Source organism: Erithacus rubecula (genome assembly GCF_903797595.1).
Source record: "Erithacus rubecula genome assembly, chromosome: 6".
NCBI classification, from domain to species: Eukaryota; Metazoa; Chordata; class Aves; order Passeriformes; family Muscicapidae; genus Erithacus; species Erithacus rubecula.
Window position 1 is genome coordinate 15,358,387 of NC_136688.1, and position 13,361 is coordinate 15,371,747.

Sequence of the window (13,361 nt, forward strand, 5' to 3'; positions counted from 1 at the left end):
ACAGGAGTGCATGTTTGTGGGATGTGAATCCTGGCTGCTATTCACTGTCTGTGCTGACAATGAGAAATGCCTGCATCTACAAACACAACCTACAACAGATATGTTTTCCTCCTGTGTAGTTTTCAGTGATGTCCTGAGGGCTTGGTAATATGCACTGTGTATTCAGGCATGAATTTAGAGCTACCTGTCAACTAAAATTGCAAAACACTTGTTTGTACATGTTGCTTTACCAGTGTACTGTAGATTTGTTTTGAAGAGAATGCTCTTTTATATAAGATTTTTATTCCATTTCTGCACTTTATTAATGATTTTTGATTTCTTTATATCAGTAGTGAAAATATTAACAGGTTTTATCATAGACTCTTTTCTGAAAAAATAGCTTCTCTTTAAGGCTCTGATCTTTATTGTAATAGGGCAGCTTTAATATGCTGCATGCAAGGTTGTGGCTGCAATCTAAATTTGGCAGCTACATCCTAGTTTTCCAAGTAAATAGAAGCTGCTTGATCTTAAAGTAACAACTATCTGCATTTATGTGTAATTTAGCTATAATATGATTTCCAGGTGAACAGTCATTTTTTGGGCAGCCATGAGAGGGAAACTTATTGGATATTCTTTTTCTAGTTATTGTATTTCACATGTGTGGAACCTTTGCCATCCCTCACTGCTGTCTCCTGTAATTTGGGTATTTGTTCTAGGTGCAGCCCATCAGAAGCTCTGCTGTCTTTTACCAAGGGTCCTTACCAAGTTAATGGAGACAAACATTTTCTTTTGCAGAGTAGTGACAGAAAACTATTGAAGCAGGAAAACTGCAGGAAGTGTTTCCAGCTTCTTTGGGGAAAACAGGAAGGCAGAGAGGGAGAAAGGATTTAATTTCATGAAGGGGACATTAAGTCCTCCAGAAAGTGAGTGGCCTTGTGGGTTATCCTGCGTGCACATTTGTTTTGCACATTTGAACCTGTCTGGATCTCCACTCTGAGCTGTGCAGTCATTGCCATGGCATGAGAAAGTTTGTCATATCAAAAAACTCAGTTGTCTTTCTGAATGATCCTTTCAATATTTTCTTTAAAGAAGTTTTCTGGTGGAGAGACCACTTTTTTATGGAGTTTCATGGAGGAGATAATGAACAGCCTTTTTTTTCTTGGAATATACACCTTTTGAAGCTGCTAGCTAATTGCTTGTGGTGCCTTACTGGGAATGTGGGTACAAGACTGACTGCTTCTGAGAGATGAAAAGCGACTTTAAATCTCTGATTTAAAAATGACATTCTAATGTTAATCCAGCTTTAAAATTACAATTAAATATTTGAGCTGTGTTTTCCTGAGTGCATGCAGGTATTTAGGCAATATTTGAAACAGTAATTTTTGGATATCTGAATAGTGATTGTAGACTTCCTCCTGTTACTACACATGCAAAAATCAAAGAGGAGATCTGTTGGAGAATGTTTTGTAGAAAATGAAATTAGAATAACATTTTGTAAAGTTCTGAAGTAGCTTCATATTTAGGCTGTCACAACCTAGATAGGTTGAAAATCTAGATAGATACAATGTGGATATCCCTAATAGGCAAGTTTTTAAAATCATGAACTAGTGTTCTTGAATAACACAGGCAATAAGTGCACAGTTTCACTGCAGTTTTCATTCCTGGGTTTTTTTCAGATTCCTTCATTACTTCCAGTCTCCCCCTGCTTCCCACTCCCAAAAAGGTACTTTTATCACAAATTATAGCTTTTTAGATTAATCTTCTTGAGAATATTAATCTCCTTCAATACACTATACTACTCTTTATACGAGAATATCTGTAATTTGGACACCCTGTATTCTCATTGTCACAGGAATGAACATAGTATGCAATAGAAGAGCAATATATGACAGTGATAATATACAAATTAATTTCAGATGGACTCTATTTTCTTAATATTTTCCATTTCATGAGAAACTAGATTAAACTAGACGTGCAAGATTCACAAGTGACTATTTGCAGTCCAGTTCATGAGGTGTTGTAGTGAAAAGCTTTTTGGGAATCGTACCTGCAAGTCAGTGTTTCAGCCTCCAACTTCAATTGTTGGTTGGTAAATCTTAAGTGTAATGAGCTAAAGAGGTTGATTTTCATTTGTGCAGAGTTGTAAAATTTCAGTGATTTCATATCAATTAAGTGGGATTTATTTGTAATGAACATGAATATATTCAATTTGATCACTGTCAGTATCAATATAATGGAGAAGAAGCCTGGCTCATGACTATTTGTGTTATACATAGATAAATTAGATATAATAGCAATAAATAAGCATCCCAAATAAAGACAATTTCTTAACCTAGGAAACAGGGGAAGTTTCCTATGTGATGCTTGCTGAAGTAAACACTTCTTCATTGTTCACAGACCATGGAAATTAATGTTGCAAGAACACCTATGGGATTGCCTTGATAGTTGTAAAAAAGCAGTGGGGAAGAATATGGAGAGCAGGAAATGAGGGAACATGTGGAAAATTGGGAAAATACAGCAATTGCAGGGTACAAAGCAAGTCTAGAGAACGAGAGCTATGTGTAAAGTGTGATAAGAAAAACTGATCATCAGAAAAATTCCAAAAAGACAAGTGGCTTGGATAATTCTTAATTGAAGGGAATATTGTGAGACAGAGATAAAATGGATGGAAGAGATGCAAATATGGAATGTGACAGGCAAAATACAAAGAACAGAAATTAAATATGAGTTGACCATTCAAAAGCAGCAGTTAAAATTTGTGGATAAATCAGGGATAGCCAAAAAAGAGCTTTATATGAACTTTAGGGTGCATCTTCAGAATATGGAGTTCAGGGTGGATGTATTGAGTGAAAGACAGGTTTTGGTGTTTCTTAAAGAAGGGAAAAAATGAAAATTGTGCATGATTGTGCATTTCAGCCTGGCTTCATCTTCTACTCTACAAAAGCATATGTGTTATGTCTTGGAGTTGCCATGGAATTACTGGGGCTCTGCACCTCTGTCCACTTCAGCATGAAATCAATCAGTGAAAATGCTTCTAAGTGTACACTGCTCCCTTCAGACTTGAATGGAAATTGCTCACTTCTTTTTTTGTTTGTTTTTTGTTTGTCAACATCTCTGTTCATATGCTCAGCTTTGAGCTAAAATTTTCATTTTCAAAAAGAAATATGGGTTTTATATGTTATACCTGTTTAAAAAAACAACAACGAAACAATAACTCATAAAATAGTTTTGGTTAGAAAAGATCCTTAAAGATGGTCTGGTTCCAACTCCTTCATGGGCAAGGATTCCGACTATCTACATGCTTCTTGTAATATATATATTTATATATATGCATATATATATATATATATGTATGTATGTATGTATATGCATTTATTATTTTTGCAATAGATTGAATAGAGCCAATATTATGATCTCTCCCTTTCAGAAGTCCTGTTTGGGATACTATTGACTGCAGGGGGAAGAGCAGGGAGAGGACAATTTAGCCTTTATTTCTACTAAAAAGAAATAAAATACTGGTCAATACCCCTGGTGCAGTTACAAGTGTATCAGGAAGTAAGACAGAAGAAAGAACAGAATGATATAAGCAAAATTTTGATCAGTCACTTTTCCAAAGACATGAAATCAGATGTTATCAACTTGAAATTTAACTGCAGATTTCCTGATCAAACTTAGCAATGAAACAACTTTGAATCTGAATGATTTCCAAGAGAAAATTCAAATAAAATAAATCATGGGTGTTAGAAACAAGGGGTTTAAGCACTGTCAATAAATTGTAAAATTAAAACAAAACCAAATGTACTTTTGAAATTACTAAACACTGTTTGCCTTGCCTCTTCCTAGGAGCCTTCCATAATAACAGGAATTGCATAAATAATATGTCTGGGTGATTTCTTGTTGTTTATACATATTTTCCCAGTGTCTAGCTCAGAGCTGCTTTTCTGCCACTTCAGTCAAGTGTTCCTTGACTTGCTGTGGTTTGGCATGCAGAATGGCTGAACACTGATACCTTTTTAATAACTTCTCACAGAGATAACTGTCAGATCCCCTCCAGCCTTCTTATTCACAAAGAAAAACAAAACAAAGCACAACTTACAGTGTTTCCATATGACTCATGTTTTCTACCCACTTCTTTGTTGGTCTCTGTATCTCTTTCAGCTTATTGACAACTTGTTTTAAAGCACTTGCTGTAAAATTTGGCACAGTACTTGAGGTGATACCTGATAAGTTCTGTGACACATTGGATACTTGACTCTTAATTTTGATTATCAGACTTTTGCTAATTACACTGTGAAAGTGTGTGCATTTTTCCTAGTGGATGCATCTATAAAGAAGCTATGTCAGAGCCTTATTGTGAAGAATGTGATTCTACTCTTTTTTTCATTTCAAACAGACCCTAATGTTTGTCAGAGTGAGCTGCATATTTTGAGAAGACCCCAATGTGGTTTTGAGATGATTTAAGCCTTTGCCTGAATTGTTTGGCTCAGCTTTCTTTGTAAGATGTGTGATGCAAAAGAGTTATAGTGAAGTGAACATGCCTCTTATCCCCCATCTAGTACCAGAACTCTGATAATCTTTCTGGCAGAGTCTTCCAGGAGGTGTGAATCTGTGTATCAGATCATTCACTCATTTTATAGCTAAAAGGACTGTGATGTCAGAACTGCTTTTTGTGGAGAAGTCAGCACAATTGCACGAGTGTTGAGCAATCAGACTCACAGGGGAAGGTTTCTGCATGATGGTTTTTGGACTCTTTTTTCTGACAGAACAATAGCTGTGGGATCACTCGAGGATTACTTTTATAAATCAAACTTTGCCATACACTTTGTAACAAATGTAATAACCATACTGTGAATGTTACACAGAAGCCATTGGTGTTGCAGGTGGTGTGGGATGAAATTTACTGCACCAAGTTCATGGCTCTGCCAAAGCACCAAAGATTTGCTTGTCCTGACATGAACGACTTCCAGTGGGTGCTTCTATTGAATTGTTTGATTCTGTTTATTATTGGAAACATAGTGTCTTTTAAAGTTCTTTTAAATAAGTTTTTCGAAGGAGTTATACTTACTTTTATAGTATGCCACCTTAGGGAAGGGATACTAAAGCATTATACTGCTGAAATGAAATTGTGAGGTGTTTCTGTAGTATCTCTAATGGGTGATTTGAAATGTGACCAGAGCACCTTGTAGGAACACCAGTGGAGCTACCTATGGTATTGTGAAGAATTTAATGGATTACCCATGGTTTTGCACTGGAAAGAGACATTTATTCCAAATAAATGTTGTTTTTTTTTTTTCACTTTAAGTGCTGGTATTGATATTTATAATGATTTCAGTAGTTCAGCTTGTGAACGGGAACACAAATATATCTGTATAGTAACAAAAATGAGACACTCTTCCAATGAGAGTTATTCAATAATATTTTTTTTTTTTAATAAAAGGTATTGTAGCAAATGGAGAGCAATGAAATTCAATTTGCTTGCACTTCCAAAGGAACCATAATAGAACTGAAAAATCAGCTATTTTGAGAATGTGCAGAAATACTGAGATGTAAACCAGCTTGTGTTTAGAGCTTGATTCTTTAATTTTTCATGTCCTCAGGTAATGATGAGCAATTATTTTATATCCTGCCAAGAATCCAACATCAAAAACTCCTAAGTCATAAATGAATAGCCTGATATGGAAAATGAGTCTGCTTGTAGTAAATATGTAAATGATTCAGGAGTAACTGTTTAGCTATCTATGTGACAAAATACAACTAGGAATGAATCTTCCAGGGGTATGTCAAACTGCAGTTGTTTTATAATTTGATTAAATACACAGTTGCTTTATCTTAGTTTCAAGTTTGTCTTGGTAATTCTAGGGAAAAAAAATTAAAGCAGGATCTGTAGTAGTTTTGAAGGCTTAAGTAACTGTAACAATCTGCACTGAAGCTTTTCACCTGCCTGGAGGGCTGCCACAGAGCTGGAGTCTCCTGGAATTTCAGAGGTCTGAGTTAAAAGGCAGGAAATCCCAATTAGATGTCACAGTGGGAAAATGGATGGTAGTATGGAAGAGGTTTCCTGGAGATCTTTGGGAGCTCAACTGGACCTGGCCTTGAGGAACCCCTCTAATTAGGTCTGCACTGAACTTTGGGCTACAAGGGCTCTTGAGTTCTCTTTTGCAAATTATTACCTAGTTCTGTGATTCCTAAGTAAAAAGAAATTCTCTCTAACAGCCTGAGCATTTGGAATGGATTCTTGCCTAATTGCAGTTTTGGAAAACTTCAGTTTAAATAGATCTGAAGTAGGCTGTGGTTGTTTTCTGAAGGTTGTCAAGATCATGCTGTGTATTTTCCAGCACCTGGAAGGGTATTCATCTAGATGTAAAAATTACCTGCAATTATTTTACTTATTAATCTTTAATAAATGTAGTAACATAATAGAAAGTACTTGTCTAATTGAGGAATCAGCTACTGTACAAAACAGATGGAAAAGTGTTCATAAACATGGAGAAATGCAGCCTAGAGTCCCAGGGCATGGAGCAGCAGGTTAAAATGTTCTTAGATGTGCCCATTCTTCTTTATTCTAGATAGAATTATACTTAAAAATAGCACCACAGTAAGTTGGGTTTTGTTTAGGGGTTTCATTTTTATCTCCTTTTATATAAATAAGTTAATGACTTTAGACTATTTTATTGCACCCTATGGAAAAGCAAGTTTGAACTACTGAACTTTTCCTCCAATAATGATCAAAAGTCGTTGATCTTGGGATCCTAATTATCTTTTTGTGGCAGCAAATCGATTTGGAAGCTCCTTTCTCATCTTCTGAACTAAGAAATAAAAATACTGAGAAAATTTTTATCTGAGAGCAGTGCATTTTTTGAGTTTTCTGTCAGAAAATACCATTTTCCAGTCAGTATCAATGTTATATTTGGTTGAAAGTTTCCCAGTAACTGTTTTGGGAAAAATTAGAGAAAGTAGCTTTTTCAGTGCCAATGTTGTGTTTATGCATTCAGTTTAGGGATTTCTAAAAATAAAATGAATCGTTTATACCTAAGGGGTAAGTTATTCTTAGGCTGGAGTATGTTTATACCCATGTAAAATGTGTAATGTGTATATGTCTTGATAAGTTTACGTAAACATTTTCAGGGTGAACTTTTCAATGGAGAATTACAATAGCTGTTCAAATATAAACATGCTGTAAGAGACTTCTACATCACTGAATCTAATTGCATGGTATTATAAGCCAGTGCATAATTTAATCTCTTTCACTGTGCTCTATTTTAAAGTAATTAGGAGTTCTATATGCAGTGTTCAGCTATTCCAGAGCCTAATTTTTCATTATATGAAACTTAAAAAAAAAATTCCAGTTAAAGCAGTTACCTAATTTAATTTTAATTGAAGAAAATTAACTAATAGTTTATTAATATCTCTTAGCTCTTTTCACTCCTTGGCATTTAAAATACTCTTTTTTTGTATGCAAAACAAGTCTGGGATTGTTTTTTATCCTCTCATAATCTCTCACTTCTGCTCATCCTATTCTGCTCCTCAGTGCCAGTTCCACTTTGAGTTGTTCTCTTTTATACAAGACTCTCATAATGACACACCACACTCTGAATGAAGTCCTACCATTAATTAATTTCTATTCCAATTAAGACTTCTGACTTGCATATCTTCATGGTTATGTCCAGATGATGAGTTTCCAGGTTATGCAAAGTTTTTCTTCAGGCCCTTTAATACATATTTTCACACATGGTGCTTTGAACTCATCACATTTCTCTTTGGTAATTTTCTAGGAACTTTGCCATCCCTTACTGGGGTGCACACAACAAATTTAGCTAGACTGACATTGTCCCTTCCAGGTTAGAAACTTTGTTAGAAACAAATATTTTTTGTGTTTGTGGATTTGTAAGGATGATGTCTCATTATACTTTAGATGGAGTTTTGCAACAGCTTCTTTCTCATAGTCTGCCACATTTGTATACTTACATATTACTTCTTCTGTATGGTGTCTTTTTAACTGTTGATTTTGTACCTGTTTTGTTAACTTTTATATTTGGTAAAGCTGACTGTCACCTTTTTTTTTTTTTTTTAACCTCGGGATGTTGGCTCGTCTAACAAATGGGGTGCTTTTTTGTTCTTTTTTAATTTTTTTTTTTTAATTTTTTTAATGTATCTCCATTGAAAATATTTTCCCAGTAGAGAGAAACAGAGCAGTAATTTAAAATTGTATGTGTATTTTAAGGAGCAAACATTCAATTGAAAGTTTTCTTACTTCTCCAAATACTTACAACTTCACACTTTATGTTGTAATCTGCAGTGGCAAGTAATTAGACTGCATGTCTCTGTGCATAAAAAAATAACATTGTTGAGACTAGGGAATTTCAGTCAAAAAAAAAGAAGAATTTTTTTCTGTTATTTACTTAAAAGATGATTTGCACAATTTCTGGATGTTCATTTTATAGGAGGGAAGTTCATTTGAATGCAGCATTTCATGACTTGTATGGAGTAGAAATGTCAGTACATGAAACACTGAATGTCAAGATAGTCACTGGTGAAATGCATTTAAGTTTCCCAGCTCTTATTACAAGGCACTTAATAAATGAAGTTACAGAATTAGAATTTAATATAGAATTGTCTGTGTAATTCTGCCTGATGGGAAAGAGCAGCAAGATGTTCATGGTTCCTGAGCAAACTAGCTTTATTTTTATGATTGCTTTCTGAAATTGGAATTTTTAAACTAGAAAAAAAGTCAAGGTCACTGGGAAAGTGGATTGCTGCCTACTTGTGTTTTAAGACAGCATTTTAAATCAAAAGCCTTCTTAGAGTTGGTAGTATTGTATTCTTCTGTGTAACCTGGGTAGTTTTCCAAAATTAAATGCTTACTATTGCAACTAAGGTTATCTTAAGGGATAAACCTAACTTTGCATGTGCAGTATTTGGAAATCATGACTTTCTTGAGTTTTGATCTGATGGACTAGTAAAACACTACCTTTTCAGTATGCATATACCTGTTACAGCCTTTGGTAGGATTAAGCACATTACTTCCTTCCCAAGATCAGATTGAAATGCTCTGAGTCGCAAATACGGATTCAATTTTGAGTGTTTCATAATTTGGAACAATTTTCCAGAGTTTGTAAATATAGAAGCAACAAGTTAAATTTAACAAGGTAAAGTTGTGTAGAGAATGAGTAGTAGAAGCAAAGCAATCTTCTGGTGCTTTTTCTGCCTGGTTATAGGGGTCACTCTGATCTCGTTTCAAAGCTATTGAAATTTTATTTCTGAGCTCACTTCACCAGTGCATTGCCACAAGGTTATGTGGGTAGAGCATGCAACTTAGTTATTCATAAATTACCAAAATAAGCCAGCAAATTGGTGGCATGATTGCTGTTGATTTTGGTTAGGCTGTGTTACCTAATGCAGCAAAAATGAAGCTTGTTCTGGAGAACTGCAGAACTTACAAGGCAGCAGGTGAAAAGATGCAGTTTAAACACATTAGGTTATGTAGGCTATGTTGCCTGCAGAGCAATCTCAGCTCCAGAGCCTGGAGAAACTCCTCCTTCCCTTCCTTCTTTGCTGACCTTCCTCTTTCTATGTTGTTTTCCTTCACATGTTCTCACCTGTTCCTCTTGTCTGGCTGGAATTAAAACTACACCACAGCCTTTGTTTTGATTTCTTGTTAAATATGCCATCACAGAGGTGTTGACATCATCCCTGCTTGGCCCTGCTTTGTCCCTCTCCAGACCCATCAGGGACTGGCTTTGCTGGACATGGTGGAAGCTTCCAGCAGCTCCTCTCAGTATCCCTTTCTATGAGCCCCCTGTGCTGCCAATAACCAGGCCATGCAAAACCAATACACTTGCCAAGTGAAAACCGTCCCAAATTTCCTTTTGTCAAAATTTTTGCAGATATTCAGATGCATTTTTTGAGAGGAGCATTACACCGAGGCGTAGCAACACACAATTTCCAGGGTGGATACTGAAAGTTCCAGGGATTTATGGCCAGAATGTTTCATAGATTGCTCCAGGTGAGCCTGAAGCAGTGCAGCCATGAGTGAAAATTGCAGCTCTGAGTGACCTCAGTGGGGTGAGCCTGTGTCACATCAGGTCTGTGCCAGTCCCAGGGGAGTTCCTGGATCAAAGTACCAGCTGGTCTCCTTCTTTGATGTGCAGTGCCAAGAGTTAGCTGAAAAAAAAAAAAAATCTTTGTTTTCTGTTCTCCTGAAGAACCATTTATTCTGGTTGAGTAAAATGTAGTTTTCACTGCTGACAGGGGATTGCTGTGTGTTTATACATAGAAATTTTAAGTGGAGCAATAGTGAAACATCAAGACCGAGTGTTATTATGTATACATAAAAAAAATGCTGAAGCATCATCAAAGCATCATTGTACATCTCTGTGAAATTACTTGAATGATTGATGATCATGTCAATGTCTGTGACAGTAGAGAGAAATTAAATGAGAGAAAAGATTCTATTTATTTTGTTGAAGCTGTGTTAATGCTTTACTTTTTTCATATGTGGATCCCTCTCAGCTGAGTAAAAGAAAAACAATATTTTTATAAAGCATTGCAGAATACCAGAGATTAACTGAAACCTGCAGAGCCTGAAATACTTTAGGAGACACTGAACTCTTTCTCATTCTGCTCTTTCATGTAGTTAAGAAGTGTGGATCAAGGCCTGTCTAGCAGAATTACTGTGCTGTGTGTCATAATATAATAAAATACTGTGTTATGACCTGAACAAAGCACCTGAACCCAAGGTTCTATATTATTTTCCAACTGTGTTATTTCCCAAGATTTCTGCAAGCTTCTGAAGTTGTTGCACAAGAAAATCTATAAAGTTAGTTGCTGTAAATAACTTTTTATTCTTTTTAAAATAGCTAGATTGTCCATATTCCCAGTGTTAGTTTAAAATCTTTTATATGTTTCTATTGAAGAATGTCAAGATTACTGAAGAGGGAGTGAGCATGTTGAATATTTTGAGAAGCTGGAGATTGCTTGTCTGTAGCAGTTGGGAATTCATGGAAAAACTACCATGCTATTACCCAATACACACCCCCCAATGAGAGCTAATGTGATAGGTGTTTTCTGCTTTTTTTACATCCTCAGACCATAGTCTCTGAAATTATCTTAGCTTTCTATGTGGTATCCTCAAGTCATTAAATATTAAACCCTACAAGTCTTGTTTCTTGATTTATAAGAGAGGAGCTAAAAGCTCTTTGTAGCTTTTTATGTTTCTAAAAGATTCTGAATATATAAAATGCTGCTCAAGTCCTAGGTTTAAATATTTTCACCTTAAGCAAGGCAATTTGGTTTAGTCACATTTGAACCTTCTAAGATTGCCTAAAATGATTACAATACTCTCTGTGTAGCTCTTTGTAGTCTTAGCAGCTTTTGAAGGTTTTACCAAGACCTGATGAAAATCCCCATTTTTATTCTTGTTTTCTAATGTTTTGATATGCTCTCTCATCTCAGGCTTCTTAGAACTATAAGCTTGGCTCTTTTTCTTGCTGTTTACAGATGTTCCCTGGTTTACCTTTCCTGCTTTTTCCACTAAGCAGCAATATATTAAAACAGAAAGGATAATAGATTTGCAAACTAAGTTAGTATGGTCATAGAACATAAATCCTCTATTGAGCAAAGAAAACACTGGAAGACTGAAAAAGAAAGTGGGAAGAATTCTGAATGCATGGGTAGAGCAGAAGGCATGTGATTGTAGGAAATAAAATTTTAAACATAGTTTACTATTTAACAGTTTATTATTTATTATTTATTTGAGATTTTTCTGGAAAGTGGATTTACAGATCAAGTAAATAAAAACCTAAAAAGCAAGTTGAAGGTAAATTAAGAATATTATGAGAAATCCTGTGTGTAACAGCCAGTCTTTATTTGAATATGGGCATTAAGAATGGTAGACTAGGGAAGAGTCTTCTTTCTCTTCTTTTCTTTATCTTCTAATAAACATTCCTAGTTCTTGGTAAAATATTTTATTTTAAATAAATGTTCCATGCTTATAATCTAGTAGATCAGTCCTTGTCATCACTATCATAATTGTTACTATCCCATCAAGATAAGAGTTGATATTTGTATTTTCTTTCATTAGGAAATAAATCTTTCATCGTTGTGTACTTGGTTTGATTAATTGAAGTGTGTGAGATAGCCAAGATGCTTCAAATTGTGTCTTCTGTTCCACAGAGAAACAGGAGTTCAGAGAACTGGCCTGCACAGTGTAATATAGGATTATAGCCTCAGAAAAAGCATCTGGTTTTAGTGAGAATTTATATCCAACAGGGTGCCTGTACCCACCATTGGCACTCTGGGACATTATGCCAGTGCATAACAAACACAGAATATACAGAAACTACAGTTTCACACAGCTGAAAGGCTGACATCAAATGTCAACCTAATAATTTTTCATCATTTTTCAATCTTTTTTTTTAATTTGCAACCTCCTCAATGTTTTCCACCTGAAGCATCTCTCTACCAAAGAGTAAATTTCTACTTCCTTACAATTTACTAATTTTTTAAATTAACCTTTGCTAATCACAAAAGTTTGGCAGATCACAAATCAAAAGCTGCGACAAGCATCTTAGCTATCCCCATATTTATGACTTGTTTAAAGAAATGTAAGAAATTTTCTAGCAATAAATAAATATTGTTCAGAGTAATTTTTTGGATCAATTGGTAGAGCTTCAGAGCTACTGATTGAATTAGTGTCTGCTGGGGAACTGGACAATGGTAATTTATATTTTATCCAGGTCTCATTTACTTTAATCTCCCACATATGGAATTTTAAAGTTCATTCATTTGCATGAGTCATGAAGATAGAAACCAGTTGGTAAAAGTGGTACATATTTTCAAGAAAATCCCTCTCATTACACTGAGGAAGAAATACAATCTCACAACTAAATAAGTATATAGCTTAAATTGGTTAAAGTGTCTTAAGTGGATCATTGTGCTTTTCAGGAACTGTCAGATCTTGTGCTGAATAGTTGTATTCAGTTATGGGCTGGACAGAAATCAATTCAAAATTGTGTGTGCAATCATGATATCCCTCATGGAAATTCTTCATTCACACAGTTTCCCAGGTTTTGTGCTGTTTGGTAGGTGGATTTGTTCTGCTCTAATGAGGGGAGCATTGTGTAGCTGAGTATTCTTCCATGTGGTTGGATTCTTCCTTTTAATGGAAACTTTTCTCTCCACATTCCACTTTCTGTAATGGGCAGAAATACATTCTGTTTTGCAGGTACTGATTAAAAATGCAGCAAGATGTTGACTGATCTTTCTAAGTCTGTGAAATTCATTGAGGTTTTGAGAGACAGGTAAAATAAATTGTGTAATTGTGTGTCACCTTATATGTAGGCAAAACCCAAAAGTTTGGGATTAGATACCCAAGAAAGCATTGG

At 35.3% G+C, this 13,361-nt stretch overlaps 1 protein-coding gene across 1 annotated transcript in view; it reads left to right on the forward strand.

Moving 5' to 3' along the window:
• METTL15 (methyltransferase 15, mitochondrial 12S rRNA N4-cytidine) overlaps positions 1-13,361 on the forward strand; it is a 67,754-nt gene that overhangs the window by 44,610 nt on the left and 9,783 nt on the right. The window lies entirely within an intron of this gene.